A 24,380-nucleotide genomic window follows, 5' to 3' on the forward strand; every position below is an offset into this window, starting at 1 on the left:
CCCATTATTTAGGTGTTAACCAATCTAGGGCGCTCTTTCCAAGGGCCAGTGCAGACTCGGTGGGCCGAATGGCCTGCTTCTGCACTGTAAACTCTATGATTCTAAACATTCTATGATACTAAGCTGCCGATATTGAGGGCAGGAGGTGTTCACAATTTTTGGCCAAAAATATTGTCCACATTAGACAAACTGGTTGCAGAAACTGATATTAGGAATATTTTAAAGGGCAGAATCAATTATTTAAATTGAGGTCCTATGCTTCCGATTTCAAGTTTCAATTACTTCAGTCTTCATTTGCCAAGTGCTGAACAGGCATGGCATAAATTTGGTGCTAGTCGCTACCTTCTTTCCCACCGTCCACCTCCAACCCAAGCCCTTAATTTCCCATCTTTGGCTACTATTCACCAACCCGCCCTCACTGATCTGAGGGTCTCTGCAACAGCAGCAGCATCCTGATCTTCAGTCACAATGTGCTAACGTCACTCTGCACAGTTATCGGATCCATGGAAACGAGTCCTGAGTGAGCTTTGCGCACGAGCAGTGGGAGAGAGTGAGGCCACAGGCAGAGTGAGTTTTAAGCTTTAAACTTGGGAATTTGAAGCAGATCGGTGATCCAATTGGTAAGTCTATTCATTTTCATTTTCTATAAGTCTAGTTATCCAGTTAAAAGGTTAATGAGGGTTAATAAGGAGCTGCCCCAAATACCTAAGTGGCAGTTTTCTGTGAATCTCCTGAAGCCTGATTAGCAGGCAAGAAGTGTTGATTACATAATTTGAAGATTAACTGGTGTGTGAGTCATCTCAGACAGCCTCCGCTCTATTTAATTAAAGAGTTTCAAAGCGCACTCACAGTGAGCTTTGCGCACGAGCTGAGGGAAAGAGGCCACAGGAAGAGTGAGTATTAAGCTTTAAACTTGGGAACTTGAAGCAGAGTGGGGATCGAATTGGTAAGTCTATTCATTTTCATTTTGGATTGTATTTGTTTATTGTCACGTGTACCGAGGTACAGTGAAAAGTATTTTTCTGCGAGCCAGTCAAACAGATCATTTAGTACATGAAAAGAAAAGAAAATACATAATAGGGCAACACAAGGTACGCAATGTAAATACATAGACACCGGCATTGGGTGAAGCATACAGGACTGTAGTATTAATCAGGTCTATAACTTTCATTTTCTATAAGTTTAGTTATCCATTTAAAACATTAGTAAGGGTCAATAAGGAGCTCCCCCAAATACTTAAGTGGCAGTTTTCTGTCAATCTCCTGAAGCGTGATTAGCAGGCAAGAGGTGTTGACTATATAATTTGAAGATTAACTGGCCAGTGATTCATCTCCGACCGTCTCCACTCTATTCAAGTAAAGAGCTTCAAAGCGCACTCCCAGTGAGTTTTGTGCACGAGCAGTGGGAGTGAGGCCACAGGCAGATTGAGTTTAAGCTTTAAACTTGGAAACCTGAAGCAGAGCCGGGAAGAGGTGCTCTTTGCTATTTCTCCTTGCTTCGCAACTTTAAAATCTTCAGAGTGGTCTTGCCCTGCTGCAATGTAGGGGGTTCAACAAGGGATGAAGCGGTGCTGGACCTAATTCTGGGGAATGAAGCTGGACAGGTGGTTGATGTGTTGGTGGGGGAGAATTTTAGTGTTAGCGCCCAAAACATGGTATAATTTAAATTTGTTGTGGACAAAGAAATAGACAAGTTGCAAAAAACGGTTTTGGATTGAGGGAGAGTAGATGTTAACAAAATAAGGCAGGATCTGAAATTAAATGAAATTAAATGAAAATCACTTATTGTCACAAGTAGGCTTCAATGAAGTTACTGTGAAAAGCCCCTAGTCGCCACATTCCGGCACCTGTTCAGGGAGGCTGGTACGGGAATTGAACCGTGCTGCTGGCCTGCCTTGGTCTGCTTTAAATCCAGCGATTTATCCCAGTGTGCTAAACCAGCCAAGGTAGATTGGTGGGCGCGGGTGGCGGGGGGTGGGGGGGGGGGCGGGGGGTGGGGTGGGGGGGGCGGGGGGTGGGGCGGGGGGTGGGGGGGAGTGGGGGGGGGAGGGGGAGGTGGTAGGATCAGTAAGTTTGTAGATGACACAAAGATTGGTCGGGTGGTGAATAGTGAGGTTGAGTGTCTTGGGTTACAGAAAGATATTGAACATAGAACATACAGTGCAGAAGGAGGCCATTCGGCCCATTGAGTCTGCACCGTCACACTTAAGCCCTCACTTCCACACTATCCCCATAACCCAATAACCCCTCCTCACCTTTTTAGTCACTAAGGGCAATTTATCATGGCCAATCCACCTAACCTGCACGTCTTTGAACTGTGGGTGGAAACCGGAGCACCTGGAGGAAACCCACACAGACACTGGGAGAACGGGCAGACTCTGCACAGACAGTGACCCAACGGGAATTGAACCTGGCACCCTGGCGCTGTGAAGCCACAGTGCTATCCCCTTGTGCTACCGTGCTACCGTGCTTCCGAAGACGGGACGGTCAAATGGGCGATAAGTGGCAGATGGAATTAAACCTTGAAAAGTGTGAGGTGATACACTTTGGAAGGAATAAATTAATAAGGAAGTATACTATGAAAGCTCCGACATTGAGAAGTTCCAAAGAACAAAGGGACCTTGGGGTGTTTGTCCATAGATCACGGAAGGCAGAAGGACAGGTTAAAGCGAGTACAAAGCATCCTAAAACAGGAGGGAAATCAGACAGAGGTAGAAAGAGTAGCGAGGTCCTGCAATGGCAATTTAGGGAGTTAGGTAGAAGATTAAAAAGCAGGACCTCTCAGGTAGTAATCTCAGGATTACACCCCGTGCCACATGCTAGCGAGGCTAGTAACAGGGATATGGTGCAGCTGAACATATGGCTAAAGAACTGGTGCTGGAGGGAGGGCTTCAGTTTTTTTGATCATTTGGATGTCTTCCAGGGAAGGTGGGGCCTGGACAAGAAGGTCGGGTATCACCTGAACTGGAGGGGAACCAATATCCTGGCTGGGAGGTTTGCTAGTATGGTTCAGGTGGGTTTAAACTAATGTGGCAAGGGGGTGGGAATCAGAACAGTAAGCCAGCAAGTGTAGAGACTGGGGATGAACATGGTACCAGGTCCAAGCTGGCTAAGAGGAAGGGCAGGCTGGGGGATGTCAAACTCAGTGGGCCTCGAAGTCTGGATTGCATCTGCTTCAATGCACGGAGTACAGACAGTGACCCAAGCCGGAATCGAACCTTGGACCCTGGAGCTGTGAAGCAATTGTGCTATCCACAATGCTACCGTGCTGCCTGATAGGGAGCAGCTGTTCCCCTTAGTTGAAGGGACAGTTACGAGGGGACACAAATTCAAAGTGAGGGGTCAGAGGTTTAGGGGGGGGGAATTTGAGGAAAAACCTTTTTAACCAGAAAGTGGTGACAGTCTGGAAAGCACTGCCTGGGAGGGTGGGAGAGGCGGGTTGCCTCACATCCTTTTAAAAAGTACTTGGATGAGCATTTGGCACATCATAACATTCAAGGCTATGGGCCAAGTGCTGGCAAATGGGATTAGATGGGCAGGTCAGGGCGTTTCATGCGACAATGCAGACTCGATGGGCCGAAGGGCCTCTTCTGCATTGTAGTACACTGTGGTTCGGTGAGGTCCAATATTGGTTGAGTGGATGGGTTGGGGGAACATTCAGGCACGGGGATTGACCCCTGCACCCTCGCAATGTCCAAAATTAGTCAGCCCCATATTTCCAGACCTGTGAATAATAAACGTTTCCCAGCACCAAATGGCGGTAAGAAAATGAATGAAGCAATTAGTGAGATTCTGGAAAATATACCTGGGAGCTCCAGAAGCACGAGGGTCCTGCAGACTGCAGAATACTTTGGTCAGAATCTTTCTGTCCCCTCAGCAGTGGAAAGCTTGACTTGCCGGGGTCACATATATTGGCGGAAGGTCAAAAATCAATTTCCTGACGGTGGGAAGAACTTTAGCAATTAAGTACCTGGGACTTTAAAGGCGGGTTAAAGCAGGTCGAGCTTCCTGACAAACAATGCTGGGAAGCCCTTTTGCAAGAATTAGCACTCATTAAAAGGCCACCCTGCCGGAATTAAGATTCCACCTCCAAATTACATGAAATGAAATGAAAATCGCTTATTGTCACAAGGCTTCAAATAAAGTTACTGTGAAAAGCCCCTAGTCGCCACATTCCAGCGCCTGTTCGGGGAGGCTGGTATGGGAATTGAACCATGCTGCTGGCCTGCCTTAGTCTGCTTTAAAAACCAACGATTTAACCTGTGCTAAACCAGCCCCTAAGAGACATTACCCGTGAACGAAGAATTGGAAAGTTCACAATTACAAGTGTATATAAGTAGTGCGCACCTCGTGAGATTGACTTCTTCCATGACTTTCGGCTGAGTCGATGCTACTCAGGCCTTCTTGTGGATTGCTCAAAAACCTTGAGTCAGATCCGGTGCCGGCTAGACTTGGGAGGCAGATAAAGGGTGAACCGAAGGCTAGATACGGAGGCATTGAAGGGTGGATAGGGTGGTAGGGTGGAGCAAAGGCTGCTGAAGTATGGAAGGGAGGGAGGCATCGGGGTAAGCAAGAGACTGTCCGAAGTGGGGAGGGAGGCAGCGAGCGAATTTGAGGGTGCTGTGACGTGGATGGACTGAAGGTCTTTTCCTGCTGGGTCTGGGGGTCCTGTGGCTGCGTGGGGGAGGGTCCTTTCGGGTGGGTGGAGTTCACAGTTGGTTGACTAAAGCAACGTCCTAATAATCGTAAGGCAACTGGGTGACAATCATGCTCAGTTGTGATCTCCCCTCTACGGTGAAGTCCACACAGCAGCAGGTTTCTTCCTGGTTTAAGGGTCTCATAACAATGAGATCGCAGCAAGGTTTGGAGCTGCAATTCACTCACTGCAATTTGCCATCTGCTGCTGTCACAGGCAGAGATGACGGGAGGAGGGGGGAGGTGGATGCCTCAATGGAACACGGCTAGTGGAAGCCAACGCCCATCATCCGAGGTGAATGGTCATGCCTGTCAGAGGTTGGAGCGTTTGGTTTTACTAAGCTACCCAGACAATGGTCTCTCTATAAAATCTTGAGGGTAGTGGAGGCAAGCTGAATTGTGTTAGAGGGTGCTCTTATCACCCCGGTCAAAGAGAATGTCTCCATGTGCAGTCATGTATTAGAAGGAAGAACATTAATTTCTGGTCCTACTAGATGTCCTTCACCCGGATGGTGTGGGGTGACATTGCCAGATGTAGACAGAAGCCAAGCACAGGGCTTGTCAGTGGATCAGTGGCTCTGAGATGGGGGGGGGGGGTGGGTGGGGGGGGGGGGGGGTGTAAGCATGGAAAGAATATGCTCACTAAATGTATTGCTTCAATTCATTCACAGATTCCCTGTGGCCTAGATGATACACGCTCCAGGCAACCCAACTTTTCTACTGGCTCTCAATCAAATGAGGATGAGGAGGAACCATTGCAGGTTGGCACAAGGCGAGGAGGAGCAACAGCTTGAGCAGCAGAGCCTCAAGAAGGTCAGGATGCCTGTGTCCACTGCAACGGTGAGCAATGGCCCGGCCATGGGTATATCTCAGGCGGCGCACCTATCAACAGATGAACAAAAGGCACCTTAGAATGTTCTGGAAAGTGGTCGTGCACACTTGCCAGCTTCTCCACGATGGCCTGTGGGTGCCGGTGGCATTAAAGGTCATCGCCACTTTGCACTTCTTTACCAGGCCCACATTGGGAACCTGTGTGGTATCTCCCAGTCAGCGGCACACACAGTGCATCCAGGAGGTAACAGATGCCCTGTTCAGGAGACCAATTCCAATTCAATCTGCACGAGTGTTGGTCTTTGCAGCAATCTCAGGTTTACCTCAAGTGCAAAGCGCTATTCAGTGCACACATGTGCCCTTGAGAGCTCCCTGGCAACAGCTAGTCACATTCATCATTAGGAAAGGTTTCCACTCTTTGAACATGCAGCTGATATGTGATCACACAAGGCAAATCCTGCGTGTTTTGCTCAGTTTCTAGGGAGCTCTCATGACACATACATTCTGACCCACTCCCAGGTGCCTGATATTTGAAGAATGTCAGTGATTGGAAGAATGGCCCCTTGGGAGCATGGGATATCCCCAGAAGACCTGGCTGATGACATCAGTTCACTGTCTGCACAGTAGATAGCTGAGCAGAGATACAATGCAGCACATGCTTCCACCATGTCTGTGATTGAGCAGATGATAGGCCTGCTAAAGATTATGTTCAGATAGAACATAGAACATAGAACATTACAGCGCAGTACAGGCCCTTCGGCCCTCGATGTTGCGCCGTCCTGTGAAACCCCTCTAAAGATGTTTGGGTCGCTCAAGTGGGCCTCTCCAATACTCACCAGAGAGAGTGCCCTGGATCATCATTGTTTGCTACGCCCTGCACAAACTTGCACTACGTAGGGGGCACTCACATGGCAGTTTTACCCGTCTTGAGTACGAGTGGCATCCATTCACATCCCACATCAGGGCAACAGCAGCAGAAGCTGCAATGACCAATCTGAACACTTTTTCAGAAGTCAGAATGTGAGCTGCAAGTAATGGCTTGCATGATATGTGTTCAGGCTGCACATTCACAAATTTTGGCCAATGCTTAATCATGCATGTGTGATGATTGAGTAATTGCTATGTTGATAATGTGAACAATAATGTGAATCTACAGGAGTTCATTATCAGAGTTTGAAGGGAGCCCAAATTCCACATTCTTAAATGCCCACAACTATTGAAACAACTAGCAGCAAGATGGAATCCAGGAAACGTCTAAACAGTGAAAGTGAACATATGTAGACAAATGAACAAGTGCCTAAGCTACGTACAATGGTTGTACAGCCGTGCCACCAACATGCCTTCAAAAATTCTGAATTTTCCTTTGCCTACTGCTACATCCAGGTGCAGCCCTGACATCTGCAGCTGAGGTGGAGGCAGCCCATTGACTGCTATGGCTTGTCGACTGTAATGAATTTGATGGGTGTCCTCTGGTGGCCTGCTACTGGTTTCATGCTCAGGTGCAAGTTCACCCTCCTTGGCCTGACCTGCTGGAAACAATGGGCTCCCTGTCAGAGAGGGATTGAAGCATAAGGGCACCCTTGGAGTGTCCTGGGTGAAGTCTCCAGTGTGCTTGAATGACGTATCTCCTCCCTGTGGATATGCAATGGCACCTCTTTGACACCTTGAGGAGAAGGGGCACCTGAAGGGAGGTCAGTATGCCATGTCCCACTCTTGCTTAGCGACTGCTGCACTGCACCAATGCCTATAGCAATGGAGCGAAGGTCTGGAGCATATCTGGCAGCCACTGTCGACCTGGCTGTCCAAGGCAACAACGCACCTTTTCCGTGGAGAAAGGCAAGCTTGCACATGCCAGAGCCACGAATGTGGAAGAGCACCTCCAGCCTTCAGTCCAGTCTGCCCATGGCCACTGGCATCTTGCCTGATGTTCCACTGCCTGTCTCTACAGTCCAACATAGACATGTTGGACTGTAGAGACAGGCAGTGGAACATCAGGCAAGATGCCAGTGGGCTGGGTCCAAAGGCTCATCATCCGCCTTGGACTGAGCAGGGGCCTGGTCTCCGGTATATCTTCTAGATGTCAGAGACCTCAGCTGTCAATTCCTCCATAAACTGTGGACCCGTGTTAGTGATGTGCTCACCAGATTGTGTCCCCAAGATTAGTCGAGAGCACAAACCCACTGAGGTGACTGTATCTGCACTGGTGGAAGTTGCAGATGAACTCTGTAATGGTGCTTTCTCTGAAGCTTCTGAGTTATCCTCCTCAGAAGTAAGGCTATTCCCATGGTTCGTCTGCATCGTGAACCCTCCCCTTTTCTTTCTGGAATAGAGAAAAGAACGATTCAGTGAATGCTGAAACAGGCTCTTAATTAAAGCAATATGTTACTTTGTGGGTGCAGCTAACAACTGCAGGCTGGAGGCTTCCGCACTGGCTTCCTGGGGGCATACTATCTCACCGTTGGTACAGCCATGGTGCTGTTCCTCACCAACTAGCTAGGTGGCCTGCTCCTCGTACTGGGTTGCATGGCTGTCCGGGTGTCCTTTAGATATGGTGCCTGGACCTTTGACCCCATGTGGAAATTATGGGAATGGCAACACTCTGCCCACCTCTGTTGTAAAGTCCGGCGAGCTCCTCATGGATGCATATGTAATAATCATGCATGTTCAACCATTCCACTTCTCAGCGGGAATCACTCCCACTTCCACACTCAGTACCGAACTATGAATCCAGAACTGATGAGTCCAGATTTAATGTGAATTAAAAAGTTACACTGACTCAACCAAATTATAAAGCCATTACTTTAATAGAATTTTACGAATATTCACCAAAAGGGCACAAAGATGATAAAAGATAGTGTTGAGAAAACAAAGTCATTTTAAGGGATTTATATTTGTACTGGTACAAATTAGAAATAAGGTACAGTTTTAAATGTATTTACTTCTGTGCCTAGAGGGATAAAACCTATAGTTAGATTCATGCTGGACAACGATGTTTGTATGTGTGGGGGTTCGCTAAGTTCTACCTGTGTTTCTATTGTGCTTAGAGAGATCTACGGCAGGAAGAATAAATATACCAGTAGTGGTTGCTTAGTAAATGGGGCCTTGTAATGTAGAGAAGCTTTTAAGTTATATGAGTTTAGCTCATTTGATTGCAGTTGAGATAAGTAGTGATAGAGAAGGCAGCTCTCACAATTCTGCTGGAGCAGTTGGTTTTCAAAGACTAAAGAGGGAAAATCTCTCTCAGCCTTTCTAGAAGAAAAGCCACACAATGGAGTAATGGGTAAGAAAACAGATGCAGGAAATCAAAAGCCCAGCTAGTTAAGGAAACTGGAGGAATGAAGTGAAGTTTCCACAAAGTCTGGAGTTAAGTGAATAGAGACTAAAATATTGTTCAGAAGAATTCAAGGGAGTGTAAACAAAGTGTTCTGAGTTAATTGACAATTGCAGCAACTAGATATAAAGTGGGACAGCAGTCTTCACAGGTGCAAGAATTGTCAGATGCCATTTTAATACAGTCTGGGAATCGAGAGTTAAAGCAATTGTGAGCAGTTTGCACAGCAGTCAAGACAAAGAAATCCTAAAGGAGTTGGTGTGAAATCCTGGCTTGGATTCACTGTTAAAAGTGGAGAGGAAGTGCCATCTGGAAAACCTGGTCCGGATTTCGGAATGCAAAATGCTAAGGGAAAGCATATTGTAAGATAAGGTTTTAAAGTGTGTTTTTAGTTTGGAAACTCTCACTTGTCAATCAAGGGGGGATTCTGAGTAGAAATCCACAAACAATAACTTGGGTTCAGAGTGGAGTACAGTTATTTGACCACAGTCGTCTTGTATATTAAAAAGGGACTTTTGTGTCAATGAGACCACTGTAGCCGAAGATATACTTTGCAATCCATGTTAATCTTTAAATCTGGGGCGGCATGTGGTGCAATGGTTAGCACAGCTGACTCATGGCGCCGAGAATCCAAGTTCGATTCTGGCCCGGGGTCACTGTCCGTGTGGAGTTTGCACATTCTCCCAGTATCTGAATGGGTGTTGTCATAATATCCACTCATGTATATCATGAGATGCAGACAGGCAGTGATTGACACACAGGATAACCAATGAACACACACGACACAGAACAACCGATCACCAGACAGGACACCACCACTATAAAGCCCACAGGGCATTAAGGCTGTCCCTCTCTCACAGGACACGGCTAGGGAGACAGTCGCAGTGCACAGGCCAATGAACATCATCACCATGTGATAGAGAGTTAGTCTGGTCAAGCCAGTAGGAGGTTATCAGTTAGGTTAATAGAGTGTCAACCCACAGCAGATTATGTACAGCAATCAACAGGTTCAATAAAACCGTGTTGGACCATCTCCTGTGTCGGAAGCCTGTTTCTCGTTTTACTGCATCCAGTTGCAGTCGATGTTAGACCAACACAGATAACACATCATGGTACCAGAGAGCTATTAACCTACCTTGAGTGAATCTGCAATGACCAGCACGCAGCCATCCAGCGGCATGGAAAAGATCCAACCTCCTCCGGATCTCCGGAAACTTCTGCGCCAACTGGACAGTCTTCAAACAGAAGTTCCTCCTGTATATCGAGGCCTTCAACCGCGAGGCAGCATCGGATGCCCGAAAGATCGCGCTGTTCCTGTCGACTGCGGGGGACCATGCCATCCACATCTCTAACTCACTCACGTTTGCCGATGGCGAAGACAAGACTAAGTTCAAGACAGTTCTGCTGAAATTCGACAGCCACTGCGACATTGAGGTGAATGAGAGCTTTGAACAGTACATCTTCCAACAGAGGCTTCAGGGTAAGGATGAACCTTTTCAGTCCTTGACCCATCTCCGCAGCCTAGCGCAGTCATGTAATTATGACTCGACGGTTGATTCCATGATCCGGGATCAGATCGTTTTCGGGGTCCAGTCCAACTCCCTGCGGGAGCAGCTCCTCAAAATCAAACAGTTGACCCTCTCCGTCGCCATTGAAACGTGCGTTGTCCATGAGCATGCCAGGAATCGTTACTCCCACATCAGGGCGGCAGAAAATGCAAAACTTGTCTCCCATGAGGCACAAAGGGTGCAGGCCATCGCAAAAATTAGCATCGAGTAGAGTGGCCGTTTCGCGCGCTTTTCCCGGGTCCCTATGCATGCGCGCCATGACCGGGTGGACGACGAGGCCGAAGACTCCGATGCGCATGTGTGAAAGTCGGCTGACCGCTCTGCGCTTGCGTGATGGCGCACGGAACACGCTGATGTCAGCGTCATGACGTGTCCAAATTGTGGCTCCACCCATTTAAAGTGGCAATGTCCAGCCAAAGGAAGTGATGTCTACAGTGTGGAAAGCCTGGGCATTACACGGCCTTATGCAGGTCCGCTCCACCGACCAACAGCCAGCGATCCCAGCTGCAGCGCAGACGTGCCCATTGCGTAAAACAAGGCATACAGGATTCGGATCCCGACAGCCCAACGGACCCCGATGCTGACTGCCATCGATTCGCCATACCGGGTGGGCATGATGGGGCATGTTGGGGCAGCATGGTAACATTGTGGATAGCACAATTGCTTCACAGCTCCAGGGTCCCAGGTTCGATTCCGGCTTGGGTCACTGTCTGTGCGGAGTCTGCACATCCTCCCCGTGTGTGCGTGGGTTTCTTCCAGGTGCTCCGGTTTCCTCCCATAGTCTAAAGATGTGCAGGTTAGGTGGATTGGCCATGATAAATTGCCCTTAGTGTCCAAAATTGGCCTTAGTGTTGGGTGGGGTTACTGGGTTATGGGGATAGGGTGGAGGTGTTGACCTTGGGTGGGGTGCTCTTTCCAGGAGCCGGTGCAGACTCGATGGGCTGAGTGGCCTCCTTCTGCACTGTGGATTCTATAATAATCACCACGCGCGAGCTGGCCTCCACCTTTCCTGCAAACCGCCTTTCAATCCTCACTGTGGCTCCTAATGACGAGTGGTGTGCTGTCGTCATGGTTAACCAGTCTCGCATCCAATTTAAATTGGACACTGGTGCATCTGCAAACCTCATATCACAGTCGGACCTCGGCAGCATCCGAGACCAACCTAGCATTCTTCCACCAGCCTGCCAGCCCCTTGACTACAATGGCAATGCCATAGCTGCCAGTGGATCGTGTCAGCTAGGTGTATCTCACAAGTCAATCAAAGTGACGTTACGATTTGAGATCGTCTGGCCTGACAAGGCATCCCTGCTCGGTGCTCATGCATGCAAACTCCTAAATCTGGTCCAGCGCGTCCATGCCATGTCCTCGATACCGGTGACTGCCTCGCCCAATGTAAATCTGCAGGCTGAGATAGACGACATTCTCATGCAATACCACAACGTGTTTGATGGATTGGGCATGCTCCCATATCGTTACAAGATATTGCTCAAACCGAATGCCGTCCTAATCATCCATGCACTGCGCCGGGTGCCGGCCCCTCTCAAGGATCGTCAGAAAGCGCAGCTACGAGAGCTTCAAGACCAGGGTATCATCTCAAAGGTCACGGAACCAACAGACTGGGTCAGCTCCATGGTCTGCGTCAAGAAGCCCTCTGCTGAACTCCACATTTGAATTGATCCCAAAGACCTGAATCGCAACATCATGCGTGAGCACGACCCGATCCCAAAGCGTGAAGAGTTAACCTGTGAGATGGCTCATGCCAAATTCTTTACCAAGCTGGACGCCTCCCATGGGTTCTGGCAGATACAGCTGGATGAGTCCAGTCGGAAGCTGTGCACGTTTAACACTCCGTTCGGCAGGTATTGCTACAACCGCATGCCTTTTCGATCCGTCACCACGCCGTGTGAACAGGGCGACTACATTCGCCACATTGAAGCACAGGTGCAGCTGTGTGCCAGCAAATTCCCAGCCACTGATGAACGAGTTATACTATACGCGAAGAAACTGCCAAAGATCCCCTACTGCAGCGCGTGATGAAGCACCTAGCCCATGGCTGGCAAAAGGGGCAGTGCCCCCAGTTCTTCAACGTTAAGGACGAGCTGATGGTTGTTGAGGGGATCCTTCTTAAACTAGATAGAATCGTCATTCCCCAAAGCATGCAAAACATGGTGCTCAGACAGCTCCTTGAGGGTCACCTGGGGGTCGGGAAATGTCGACACAGAGCTCGGCAGGCAGTTTACTGGCCTGGCATCAGCCAGGACATTGCCAACACAGTTCACAACTGCACAACATGTCAGAAGTTTCAACCAGCTCAGCCCAAGGAAACGCTGCAACAGCACGGGATCATGACTTCTCCGTGGTCCAAGGTGGAGATAGACCTCTTTCGCGCCAGTGGGCGTGATTGCGTGCTCCTGGTCGACTACTTCTCCAGCTACACGGAAGTGGTGAAACTATCGGACCTCACGTCCAAGTCCGTCATCAAAGCCTGCAAAGAGACGTTTGCCAGGAAAGGGATACCACTCACGGTAATGAGTGACAATGGTCCATGTTTCTACAGCCAAGAGTGGTCTGACTTTGCACGATCCTACCACTTTAGTCACATCACATCCAGTCCCCATTACCCGCAAACAAACGGGAAGGCTGAGAAAGGGGTCCATGTTGTCAAACAGTTGCTGTGCAAGGCTGCAGACTCAGCCTCGAATTTCAACCTGGCGCCATTGGCATACAGGGCAACCCCTCTGTCGACTGGTTTGTCTCCGGCGCAGTTGTCATGAACCGCAACCTGAGAACGACTGTTCCAGCCATCCATGTTCCAGACCTTGACCACCTCACGGTACTGCAGAAGGTGCAGCGATCGAGGGACCAGCAAAAGATCACGTATGATGCTCATGCCACGGATCTGCCTGCGCTGGCTCCAGACGATGTTGTTCGCATTCAGCTGCCGGAGGGAGTTTGGTCAGCCCCAGCTGTTGTCATCAGACAGGCTGTTCCCAGGTCTTTCGTTGTCCAAATGGCTGATGGCTCCATTTTACGGCGCAACAGGAGGGCGCTGCGTAAAGTTCCCTGCCCATCGCCCGACCACACTTCTCCGCATGTCATCATGCCTCCTCCGGATGTCTTGCACCACGAGGCCACCGATCTGGCAGTGATCCCACCTGTCCACAAGGCCACCGAGATGGCAGCCATCCTGCCTGTCCAAGTGCCGGCGTCCCCCCCTCCACCTCTGCGGCGATTGACGAGAATTCGTCGCCCACCACAAAGACTGAATCTACAGATTTAAATCTTGTAAATTTTGTTCAGTTTGCTCTGTATCTGCACGATAGACACCTTCCTATGTACATATGTTCATTCATTCCCCACTTGTACATAGTTATGCATGCATATACAGCCACATTGCAAAATTTATTTTAAAAGGGGGAGATGTCATAATATCTACTGATGTATATCATGAGATGCAGACAGGCAGTGACTGACACACAGGATAACCAATGAACACACACGACACAGAGCAACCAATCACCAGACAGGACACCACCACTATAAAGCCCACAGGGCATTAAGGCTGTCCCTCTCTCACAGGACACGGCTAGGGAGATAGTCGCAGTGCACCGGCCAATGAACATCATCACCATGTGATAGAGAGCTAGTCTGGTCAAGCCAGTAGGAGGTTATCAGTTAGGTTAATAGAGTGTCAACCCACAGCAGATTATGTACAGCAATCAACAGGTTCAATAAAACCGTGTTGGACCATCTCCTGTGTCGGAAGCCTGTTTCTCGTTTTACTGCATCCAGTTGCAGTCGATGTTAGACCAACACAGATAACACATCAGGTGTCACCCCTACAAACCAAAGCTGTACGGGGTAGTTGGATTGGCCGGTCTAAATTTCCCCTTAATTGGAAAAAAATCTTTAAATCTGTGTCTATTTGTTAAGATAAGGGGAAATAAAGAAATAACAAAGAACAATACAGCACAGGAATAGGCCCTTCGGCCCTCCAAGCCTGTACCAGTCATGATACCATCCTTGGCCAAAAGCCTCAGCACTTCTTAGTGCCATATCCCTCTATAGTATACCCATCCTACCCATGTATTTATCGAGATGCCTTTTGAACGCCGTTAATGTATCTGCTTCCACAACCTCCCCTGGCAACATGTTCCAGGCACTCTATGTTAAAAAAACCTGCCTTGCACATCTCCTCTAAACTTTGCCCCATGGACCTTAAACCTACGCCCCCTCGTGACTGGCCCCTCCACACTGGGAAAGAGACTCTGCCCATCCACTCTATCTATACCCCTCATAATCTTGTAGACCTATATTAGGTCGCAATTCAACCTCCGTTGTTCTAATGAAAACAGTCCGAGTCTATTCAGCCTCTCTGCATAGCTGACACCCTCCAGACCAGGCAACATCCTGGTAAACCTCCTCTGCACCCTCTCCAAAGCCTCCACATCCTTCTGGTAGTGGGGTGACCAGAATTGTGCGCATTATTCCGAGTGCGGCCTTACCAAGGTTCTATACAACTGTAGCATGACTTGCCAGTTTTTATACTCGAATAAAGGAGTATTGTATAATAATCCATGTTTAATCAAAGTTTTTTGTTGTTGTCAGAAATAATAAGCAGTCCTGTGACTGTTCCTCCACGCTTTATAAAGAAAAAATAAAAGTTGATGTCTTTTGAGCCAGGGTTCCATGGAATCCATATAGTGCAGAAGGAGGCCATTCATTCCATCGATTCTGCACCGACCCTCCAGAAGAGCACTCCACATCCTCCAAAACCTTCACATTCTTCCGACGGTGCGGAGCCTAGAATTGGACACAATATACCAGGCACTATATCAATGCAAATCTTTTATCCTTTGACATGTGACTACTGAAATTCTTTGAAACTATTTTAATGAGACATGTTCTCACAGGCAGTGAATTAAGTATACCTTGATTAATTTCTAAAAAAAAATCAATAAATAAGAAAAGGAAATAATTAGGAATTTGTAAAGCATTAAATAATAAATGGATTTGGTCATGTCACAGACCAGTTACAGAAATAAAATAGGCTTGCAATTGTTGTACTTACATAACCAACCATCTATATAGTTGAATTGGTTTTCTTGATGCTAAAGTTCACATTTTAATATTCGATTGCAATGGCTTTTATTTCTCGTGATGAATAGCGAGAAGGTAAAGAGGAGACTTAATGGAAGTATTTTAAAGTCTGAAATGTTTTGATAAGGAGAAAGCATTTCTACTGGAGGAGGGTCAATACTCAGATGCCAAAGACTTAAAACAATTTGTAAAAGAAACAGAGAACAAACATGGATTTTTTTTTTACACAACAAGCTATTATGACCTGGAATGCACTGCTTGAAAGGGTGTTAGAAGGAAATTCAATGGTAACTTCCATAAGGAAATTGGATTGAGACTTGGAAAGGAACAATTTGCAGGGCTATGGGGAAAGAACGGGCGAGTGGGATGACTCAGGTAATTTGGACATTCTGAATTCTCCCTCTGTGTGCCTGAACAGGTACCGGAATGTGGCGACTAGGGGATTTTCACCTACTTGTGACAATAATAAAGATTATTATGTAGAAACACAACAGGCAATTTGCACACAGCAAGTTCTCACAGATAGCAATGTGTTGTGGGCCAGGATTTAGAAAACTCCAAAGTAAATCATGGAGTTCACCTGACCTACAACTTCACTGAGAGAGTGAAGAGAACGGCTATTCGCCACCAGAATGGTGGTAATATTACTGGATTATGGCTGTATGTTTGTAAATGGTCTGGAAACAAGCTTTTATGTCATGGCAATGGATGGAATTTAACTTCAATTATTTAATAAATCTTAAATTAAAAACTACCCTCAGAAATGGTTAGCATGAACAATCGGAATGTTGTGAAAGAAACATCTGATTCTCTAATGCCTTCCAGGGTAGGAAATCTGCTGATCTTACTTGATCTACACATGACTCCAGACTCCCGGCAATGTGCTTGACCCTTCACTGCCTCTGGGTGTCCTACATAGCCACTCAGTTGTATCAAATTACTACAGAAATGTTGAAGATGCGTTGAAGGATCTTGGGTGGCATGGTGGCACAACAGCTGGCACTGCTGCCTCACAGCTCCAGGGACCCGGGTTCGATTCTGACCTTGGGTGACCATCTGTTTGGAGTTTTCACTTTATCCCTGTGCCTGCGTGGGTTTCCTCCGGGTGCTCTGGTTACCTCCCACAGTCCAAAGATGTGCAGGATAGGTGGATTGGCGTCACTAAATTGCCTCTTAATCGGAAATTTTTTACAAAAAGGATGGGGAAGCCTGGCACACCAAAGACAAATGTTAAGCATTTTCAGCCATCTTCAACCAAAGCTGGTGAGTGGGTGATCTATCACTGCTCCTCCTGAGGTCCCCAGCATCATATAGGCCAGTCTTAAATCAATTCGTTTCACACGACTCAAAATCTAAAACTTGATATCAATAAATGACTGAAGGCGCTGGATAAAGCAAAGACAATGGGTCTTGGAAACATCTAACATTGCTCCAAACATGGGCAAAAGGACGGAATTTTAGAGAAGAAGGTCAGGTGTTCTTTCAGAGGGTCAGCCCAGACTCGATAGGCTGAATGGCCTCCTTCTGCACTGTAGGGATTCTATGGATTTTCCTTGCTATATAAAGGCTTTACACCCACCATCAACATCTTGGGGGTTACTATTGACCAGAAACTTAACTCAACCAGATATATAACTACTGCGGCTACAAGAGCAAGTCAGAGGCTGAGAATTCTGCAGTGAATAACTCACCTCCTGACCTCTCAAAGCCTGTCCACCATCTATAAGGCAGGAGTGTGATGGAATACACAGCACTTGATTGAATGAATGCATTCATGAAGCTTGTTTTCATTGAGGAAAAAGCAGCCTGCTTGATTTGCATCCCATCCTTCGCCTGAAGCTTACATGCCTTCAACCACCACGGCAGCATCTACAAGGTGGATTCAATAATCCACCTCTCTTTTGACAGCATCTTACAAACCTCTCCCTTCTACCACCCAGAAGGACAAGGGCAGCAGAAGTATAGTAACACCGCCCCCTTCGAGTTCTCCTCCAAGCCACATACAATTCTGGCCTTTTTCTTACTTTATCACCATTCCTTCACCATCACTGGGTCAAAAACCCAGTATTTCCATCCTGATAGCACCATATGGACAGCAGTGAGAGATGTGCAAAAATGGCGGCCCTTGTCAGTGATGTTCACAGCCCACAAATACATTTTTAAAAAAATTGCCTCAGCCCTGATTTTCCATGTTTAGAATTAGTGGATAAAGGAGCATTACACAGTTATCCAATCTTCTTTCTGCTGTGCCAAGCATTCCGTCCTCACTTTTCAAGCCATATCTTATTTATTTCATAACAAGGTTATCTGCAAAAAGAATGCACAACCAGATTATCACCAATGTGAAATACATATTTAGCAGGTAAAGTTTCCATTACTATGTTTACTACAAAATCCTAGCTGTATGCAAAACAGCCTCTATATTTACATAAACAGTAGTGACTATACAGCAACTCATGTATATGAGCCACCAAGCTGATGTGGAACTGTAGCTGATCCCCTTCTCTCACCTTGGAACACTGAGGCTCATTGTAGCATTCTCAGTGTCACAATGTCTGACCACAGCTGACGCAGTACAGGTAGGAATTACCCGAGTCAATTCCTAGTTTGATAAATCACTTGTGTCCACCACTCTAACACAAACCTTCCCTTTGTTCTTTCCTCCCCTTCCACCTTGCCACCTTTCTATCAGCTCTGTACCCGCTTATAAACACTAGATCTCTGACGTATAACCCTGACAAAAAGGTTATCGATTGACACAATGGGGGGGAATCTTGTCCAGCTCCCTTCCTCTATCTCCTATGTCCCTTTTTATGGCTGCCTAGGCTCGCCCTCCACTCAACCCTTGGACAGCCGCCATTCTCCCTTCCATGGGCTCCATGCCCCAACCACCCTGGCCAGCTGCCACCTGAACTCGATGCACCAGCTCAGCCTCCTCTCCCCTGTGCAAGAAAGGCAGCTCCCAATCACTCCATATCCTCCAGGAAGTCTACTGTACCTGCCGCACACCATCTTTAACCAGTCATAAATCTGAAGGCACATATTTGTCATTTGCTGACATCATAATCGCAAAGGTACACTTAATAAGTGTGCGTGTTGCCGTTGGGTATTAAGAGTCCCCTTTAACCCATTGCCAACTTACTTCCCAACTTTCATCCCATCATCAAGAAGTTTCGCTTGCCACACAATTTATTGCCTCACCTGCATTGTTTCCTGGAGCATCACTGGATTCCACCCAATAACTCTGTTTCCCTCTTTCCACAGGTGCTACCTGACCTGCTGAATGTTTCAGCTTTCTGTTTTATTTTTAGAGTTCCTGCAACCGCAGTATTTTCTGTTCCCTTCTAATTTTATTGTACTTTGTCCAGCCCAGCAAACAGCTGTAATTGGAGCACCCGTTCCACTGTAATATTTCAATTGGTCAGCATTCAGGTCTACAGCAAACGCTCATCTAAAGCCAGAATAAGCGGATTATCTAGAATCCAAACCATAAGACCAGAAGACACAGGAGCAGAATTAGGCCACTCAGCCCATCGAGTCTACTCCGCCATTCAATCATGGCTGATATTTTTCTCATCCCCATTCTCCAGCCTTCTCCCCATAACCCCTGATCCCCTTATTAATCAAGAACCTATCTATCTCTGTCTTAAAGACACTCAGTGATTTGGCCTCCACAGCCTTCTGCGGCAAAGAGTTCCACAGATTCATCAAATCTAACCCTAACCCTCTGGCTGAAGAAATTCCTCTTTATCTCTAGTCTGTGGTGTATGAAGATTGTCCTTTCTTAACCTGGTGTTTACCCTTATTTATCCACATGGCATTAACTGCCACTGCACCAAACACCCACTGCTCAAAGAGCAATGAAAACTCCTTAATTTCTCCTAGCGCTCACTTCTTCTGAATTTGTTTCCACCCATAAGTGTCGATGGCCAGCGTTTATCATTCATCTCTAATTACCCTTGAGAAGGTGATGGCGAGCTGTCTTCAGATCATATTATGTAGGACCTTTGAGCTATCAAGGCTGCTCCATCATTGGAGACGGTCCTGGCTGATCTGATTGTGGGGCTTTGACTCCACTTTTCAGCCTGTCCCTTAACTTCCTTGTCAGTCAAAAATCTAACTCAGCCTTGAATATGTTCACTGTGCCTTGGGAAAGAGAATTCCAAAGACCTCTGCAGAGAAGAAATTGCTACTCAACTCGGTCTTAAATGGCAGACCATGAGTGGGATTCTCCGCTTGCCGACGCCGAAATTGCAAAACGCGATTGGGCGCAGAATAGCTTCCGACGCCAAAATCAGGGAAGGCGCCGGTCTGACGCCAAAGCACCCCAAAAATGGTGATAATGCGTCGCTCGCTGCGTGGGGTAAAAATACAGTAGGCATATCGTTAGTGTGCCTGACACGGGGCCTCCGAGATAGTGTCCCAGCAGCCTTTTCAGTAATGTGCCCAACCTAGGTGATAGTCTCTGGGATGCTGGAGGGTGTTGGAGACAGTAATGACGGAAAGACGATGTCCTCCTCCGACCTGAGCTCCGTATGGTCGTGAGTCTCGAAAACAGGTCGGAGTACTCGGCAATTGCAATGTCAGATCATGCTCCACATTGGGTGGATATGGTACTGGAGAAGGAGATGGTACAGAGACCAGGGTGGAAGTTAAATGCAGAACTGTTTGAGTACCGAGGGTTTCGTGCCAAAATTGAAAAAGTAATCGAGGAATATGTATGTTTTAACCGCACGGGTGAGGTGTCAAAAGCGGTTGCCTGGGAGGCTTTAAAGGCGGAGGTGAGGGGTGAGGTGATCTCGTTCAAGGCTAGGCTAGACAAAGAGAAGAGGTTGGAATGTCAGAGGGTAATAGATGAGATGCTGGAGGTAGACAGGAGGTAGGCAGAAGATTTCCAACTCAGCACAGTTGGAAAAGAGGAAGGAACTCCAGGCGACCTTTGACCGACTATCTACCAGGAAAGCGGTACGTCAATTGAGGCGAGCAAGGGGGCAGTTTATGAGCATGGAGAGAAGGCAGATCAGCTCTGTAGAGAGGCTGCAGCAAGGGAAATCGTCCAGGTATGGGACAGGGCAGGGGAGTTGGTGGTAGCTCCAGATCAGATTAACAAGGCCTTTAAGGAATTCTGTGCGAGATTGTACAGGTCAGAGCCACCTGGGGGAGGCCAGGAGATGCAGGAATTTCTAGATAGCTGGAGTACCCGAGGTTAGGGGAGGGGGACAGGGCTACATTAGAAGGAGCGATAATGGAGCAGGAGATAAAAGATGCAATTGGGAGGCTGCAGTCGGGGAAGGTCGCAGGGCCAGATGCGTTTCCGGTGAAATATTATAAAATTATTCAAAAATAAGCTGGTACCGCTGATGGTGGAGATGTTTGAGGAGGCGATAGGGAAGGGGGTATTACCACAAACCTTGGAGCAGGCATCGATTTCCCTGTTACTTAAGAAAGAGAAGGATCCGACGGAGTGTGGGCTGTGTAGGCCCATATCACTTTTAAATGTGGATGCAAAGATATTGGCGAAGGTACTGGCAGGTAGGCTAGAGGAGTGCCTCCCGAAAGTGATAGGTGAAGATCAGACGGGGTTTGTGAGAGGGAGGGAGCTCTTTTCTAACATTAGGAGGGTATTGAACATGGTTATGGTACCGTAGGCGGGGAAGGAAACAGAGGTGGTTGTGGCATTGGACGCCGAGAAAGTGTTTGACCGGGTAGAATGGGGGTACTTGATGGCAGTTCTAGAGCGGTTTGGAATTGGATCCAGATTTGTGGACTGGGTAAAGCTGTTATATAAGGAGCCGAGGGCCAGCATCCGCACAAATAACATCAGCTCAGAATACCTTTGTCTCCACCGTGGGACTAGGCAAGGATGTCCTATGTACCCCCTGGTGTTTGCACTCACGATTGAGCCGTTGACCATCGCATTAAGAAGTTCGGGGGTATGGAAAGGGATAGTGTGGGGGGTGATAGAACATAGGGTGTCCTTATATGCCGATGACTTGTTATTATACGTGTCGGAATCAAGTGTGTCAATAGGGGGAATACTGGAGCAGCTTCGACTGTTTGGGTCTTTCTCAGGGTACAAATTAAATCTAGACAAGAGTGAGTATTTTGTGGTGTCTCGGCCAGGGTTGGGGGCAGGGGTGGGGGGCTGCCATTCTGTAGGGCAGGGACTCACTTTAGATACCTCGAGGTGCAGGTTGCCCGAGATTGGGGGTGGGGGGGCTCCGTAGGTACAACATTTCTAGTTTGGTAGGGAGAGTGAAAGCTGATCTGGCAAGGTGGGATGGTCTCCCTCTGTTATTGGCGGGTCGGGTACAGGCGGTTAAAATGAACGTGTTGCCGCGATTTCTCTTTATTTTCAAATGCCTGCCGATTTTCCTGTCAGAGGCATTTTTTTAGAGAGATTGAAGGGATGATCACCTCATTCATATGGGGAGGGAAGGTGACCAGAATTAAAAAGGTGCTTCTACAGAGAGGAAGGCAGGCAGGGGGTTTGGGTCTTCCGAACCTGATGTATTATTACTAGGCAGCGAACGTGGAGATGGTACGGAGCTGCGTCAGAGGGGTGACTCCCAATGGGTCAGAATAGAGGAGAGTTTTGGTAAGGGGTTGGGATTGAAGGCGCTAGCGACGGCGCCGCTCCCGACGGCCCCGGGGAGATACTCAGGGAGTCCGGTAGTAATAGCTTCGTTGAGAATTTGGAGGCAGTTTCGACAGCACTTCGGGTTGGGGGCAGGGTCAAGGGAAATGCCGATTCGAGGGAACCATAGATTTGAGCCAGGGCAGTGGGATGGAAATTTTCGGAGCTGGGAGGAGAAAGGAATTAGAACACTAAAAGATTTATTTCTTGGGGGTCATTTTGCGGGATTGAAGGAGCTGGGAGCGAAGTATGGGCTGGAGCAGGGGGAAATATTTAGATACATGCAGGTTCAAGACTTTGCCAGAAAGGAGATACAGGGCTTCCCAGTAGAGCCGGCTTCCACATTGCTGGAGGAGGTGCTGACGACAGGGGGACTGGAAAAGGGGGTAGTATCAGCGGTTTACGGGGCTATTTTGGAGGAGGAGAAGTCGACACTAGAAGGGATCAAGGCAAAGTGGGAGGAAGAGTTGGGAGAGGATATGGGGGAGGGGTTATGGTGTGAGGTGCTCCGGAGGGTGAACGCTTCCACCCCGCGTGCGAGGTTAGGGCTGATACAGCTGAAGGTGGTATATAGAGCACACCTCACAAGGGCGAGGATGAGCCGGCTCTTTGAGGGGGTAGAAGATGTGTGTGAACGTTGCAGGGGAGGCCCCGCAAATCACGTTGATATGTTTTGGTCCTGTCCAAAGTTGGATGATTACTCGAAGGATGTGTTTAGGGTAATCTCTAAAGTGGTGCACGTGAAACTGGACCCAGGCCCTCGGGAGGCCATATTCGGGGTGTCAGACCAGCCGGGCTTGGAAACGGGCGCGGAGGCAGATGTTGTAGCCTCCGTCTCGTTGATTGCCCGAAGGCGGATCCTGTTAGGGTGGAGACCAACCTCTCCACCCTGTGCCCTGGCATGGCGAGGGGACCTGTTGGTATTCTTAACGCTTGAAAAGGTCATATTTGAATTGACGGGAAGGATGGAGGGGTTCTACAATTCATGGGCGTTATTCATTATGCACTTTTAAGAATTGGATCACATTGAACATTAGGGGGGGGTTGGGGGCTGGGAGAGTTGGGGGGAGGGGGACTGTTAATGGTGACTATGGGTGATTCCTTTTTGTCATTTGTTTATGTTAACATGCGGGCCAATGTCTGGGGTTTGGTGGGAGGATGGGATCGTTTTTATTGATATGGGGATTGACATTACATTCATTACTGATTATTGTTTATTGTTGGGTGTTAATTTGGGAGAAAATGTGAAAAAGGAGGAGAATAAAAAAATATTTTTAAAAAGACACAAGACGACATGTATGGTTGGGCAAGAGGACGGGGGGCATGGGGGGGGGTGGGGTGCGGTGTGCGGGGGGGGCGTGGTGGGTGATTCAGAGGCTGAGGGAGGTGAGGGATGAGGCGGGTGCGGGTTGCGGAGGGTGTGTGGGGTGAGAGGGGTTGGGGGATGGGGGGTGTGTGGGGTGAGGGGGGAGGGGTGAGGGGGTGGGGGTATGGGAGTGTGTGAGCTGAGGGGGTGGGGGTATGGGGGTGTGTGAGGTGACGGGGATGGGGACGTGTGGGGGGCACACATATGTCATTGGGATTCCGGACTAAGCAGGGTCTCACTTGCTCGCCCGCTGCCGAACCCCACCTACGACCTCCCTATCGTCCAGGTTGCTGACCATGTCTAGTGCCCTCTGCTCGGGCATGATGAGGGGCCGCAGTTCTGGTGGTCCCCCTGCGGTCTTCTCCCATTACTGCGCGACCTTCTCCTGGAGGGGAAACACAAACAGCAAAACCATTTGACAGTCTGACCCATGTAGCCCAGAGGTTGGGGTGATGGTGGCCTCAGTGGCCAGGGAACCCGGCCACGGCGGCTGGCATGTGGGGCAGGGTGGGTGTTCGTCTGTCTCTTGGGGGTGAGTGGCCGGGGCTACGGGTATGTGGGGTGGCGGGGTTAGTGTCAAGGGCACAGCGCTGCCGACTCACCCTGGCCATCCTGAGGAGGTCATGGAATTTCATTCTGCACTGCATGCCAGTCCGGGCGATGTTGCCCACGGCGCTGACCGCCTCTGCCACCTGCACTCAGGCGAAAGGCGGGGTCTGGCGGCCTACCTCCCAGGTCGGGGTACACGATCATCCGCCTCTCCTCCGCGGCCTCCATGAGGGTGTTCAACTCAACGTCTCTGAACCATTGTGTTCCTCTCCTTCTGCCACCTTGTTGGCTGGGAAGGTACGTG

General features: G+C 48.4%; 2 long non-coding RNA genes across 3 annotated transcripts in view; one reads left to right on the top strand and one right to left on the bottom strand.

Moving 5' to 3' along the window:
* Positions 1 to 738: 738 nt before the first annotated feature.
* On the top strand, positions 739 to 16,278 carry LOC119970720. 2 transcript variants are annotated; one of them, XR_005461664.1, is made up of 3 exons: positions 739 to 893; positions 5,366 to 5,534; positions 15,033 to 16,278. It is a non-coding gene; the product is annotated as an uncharacterized LOC119970720 (long non-coding RNA). The 2 variants fall into 2 exon arrangements; XR_005461665.1 differs by having other exon boundaries at positions 795 to 946.
* The window catches only part of LOC119970721, a 50,584-nt gene continuing 41,306 nt past the window's right edge, over positions 15,103 to 24,380 (bottom strand). Inside the window, exon 5 of the long non-coding RNA XR_005461666.1 lies at positions 15,103 to 15,227. This is a non-coding gene — a long non-coding RNA (uncharacterized LOC119970721). The remainder of the gene's footprint in view (positions 15,228 to 24,380) is intronic.

This window comes from Scyliorhinus canicula, chromosome 8 (assembly GCF_902713615.1).
Source record: "Scyliorhinus canicula chromosome 8, sScyCan1.1, whole genome shotgun sequence".
Taxonomy (NCBI): Eukaryota; Metazoa; Chordata; class Chondrichthyes; order Carcharhiniformes; family Scyliorhinidae; genus Scyliorhinus; species Scyliorhinus canicula.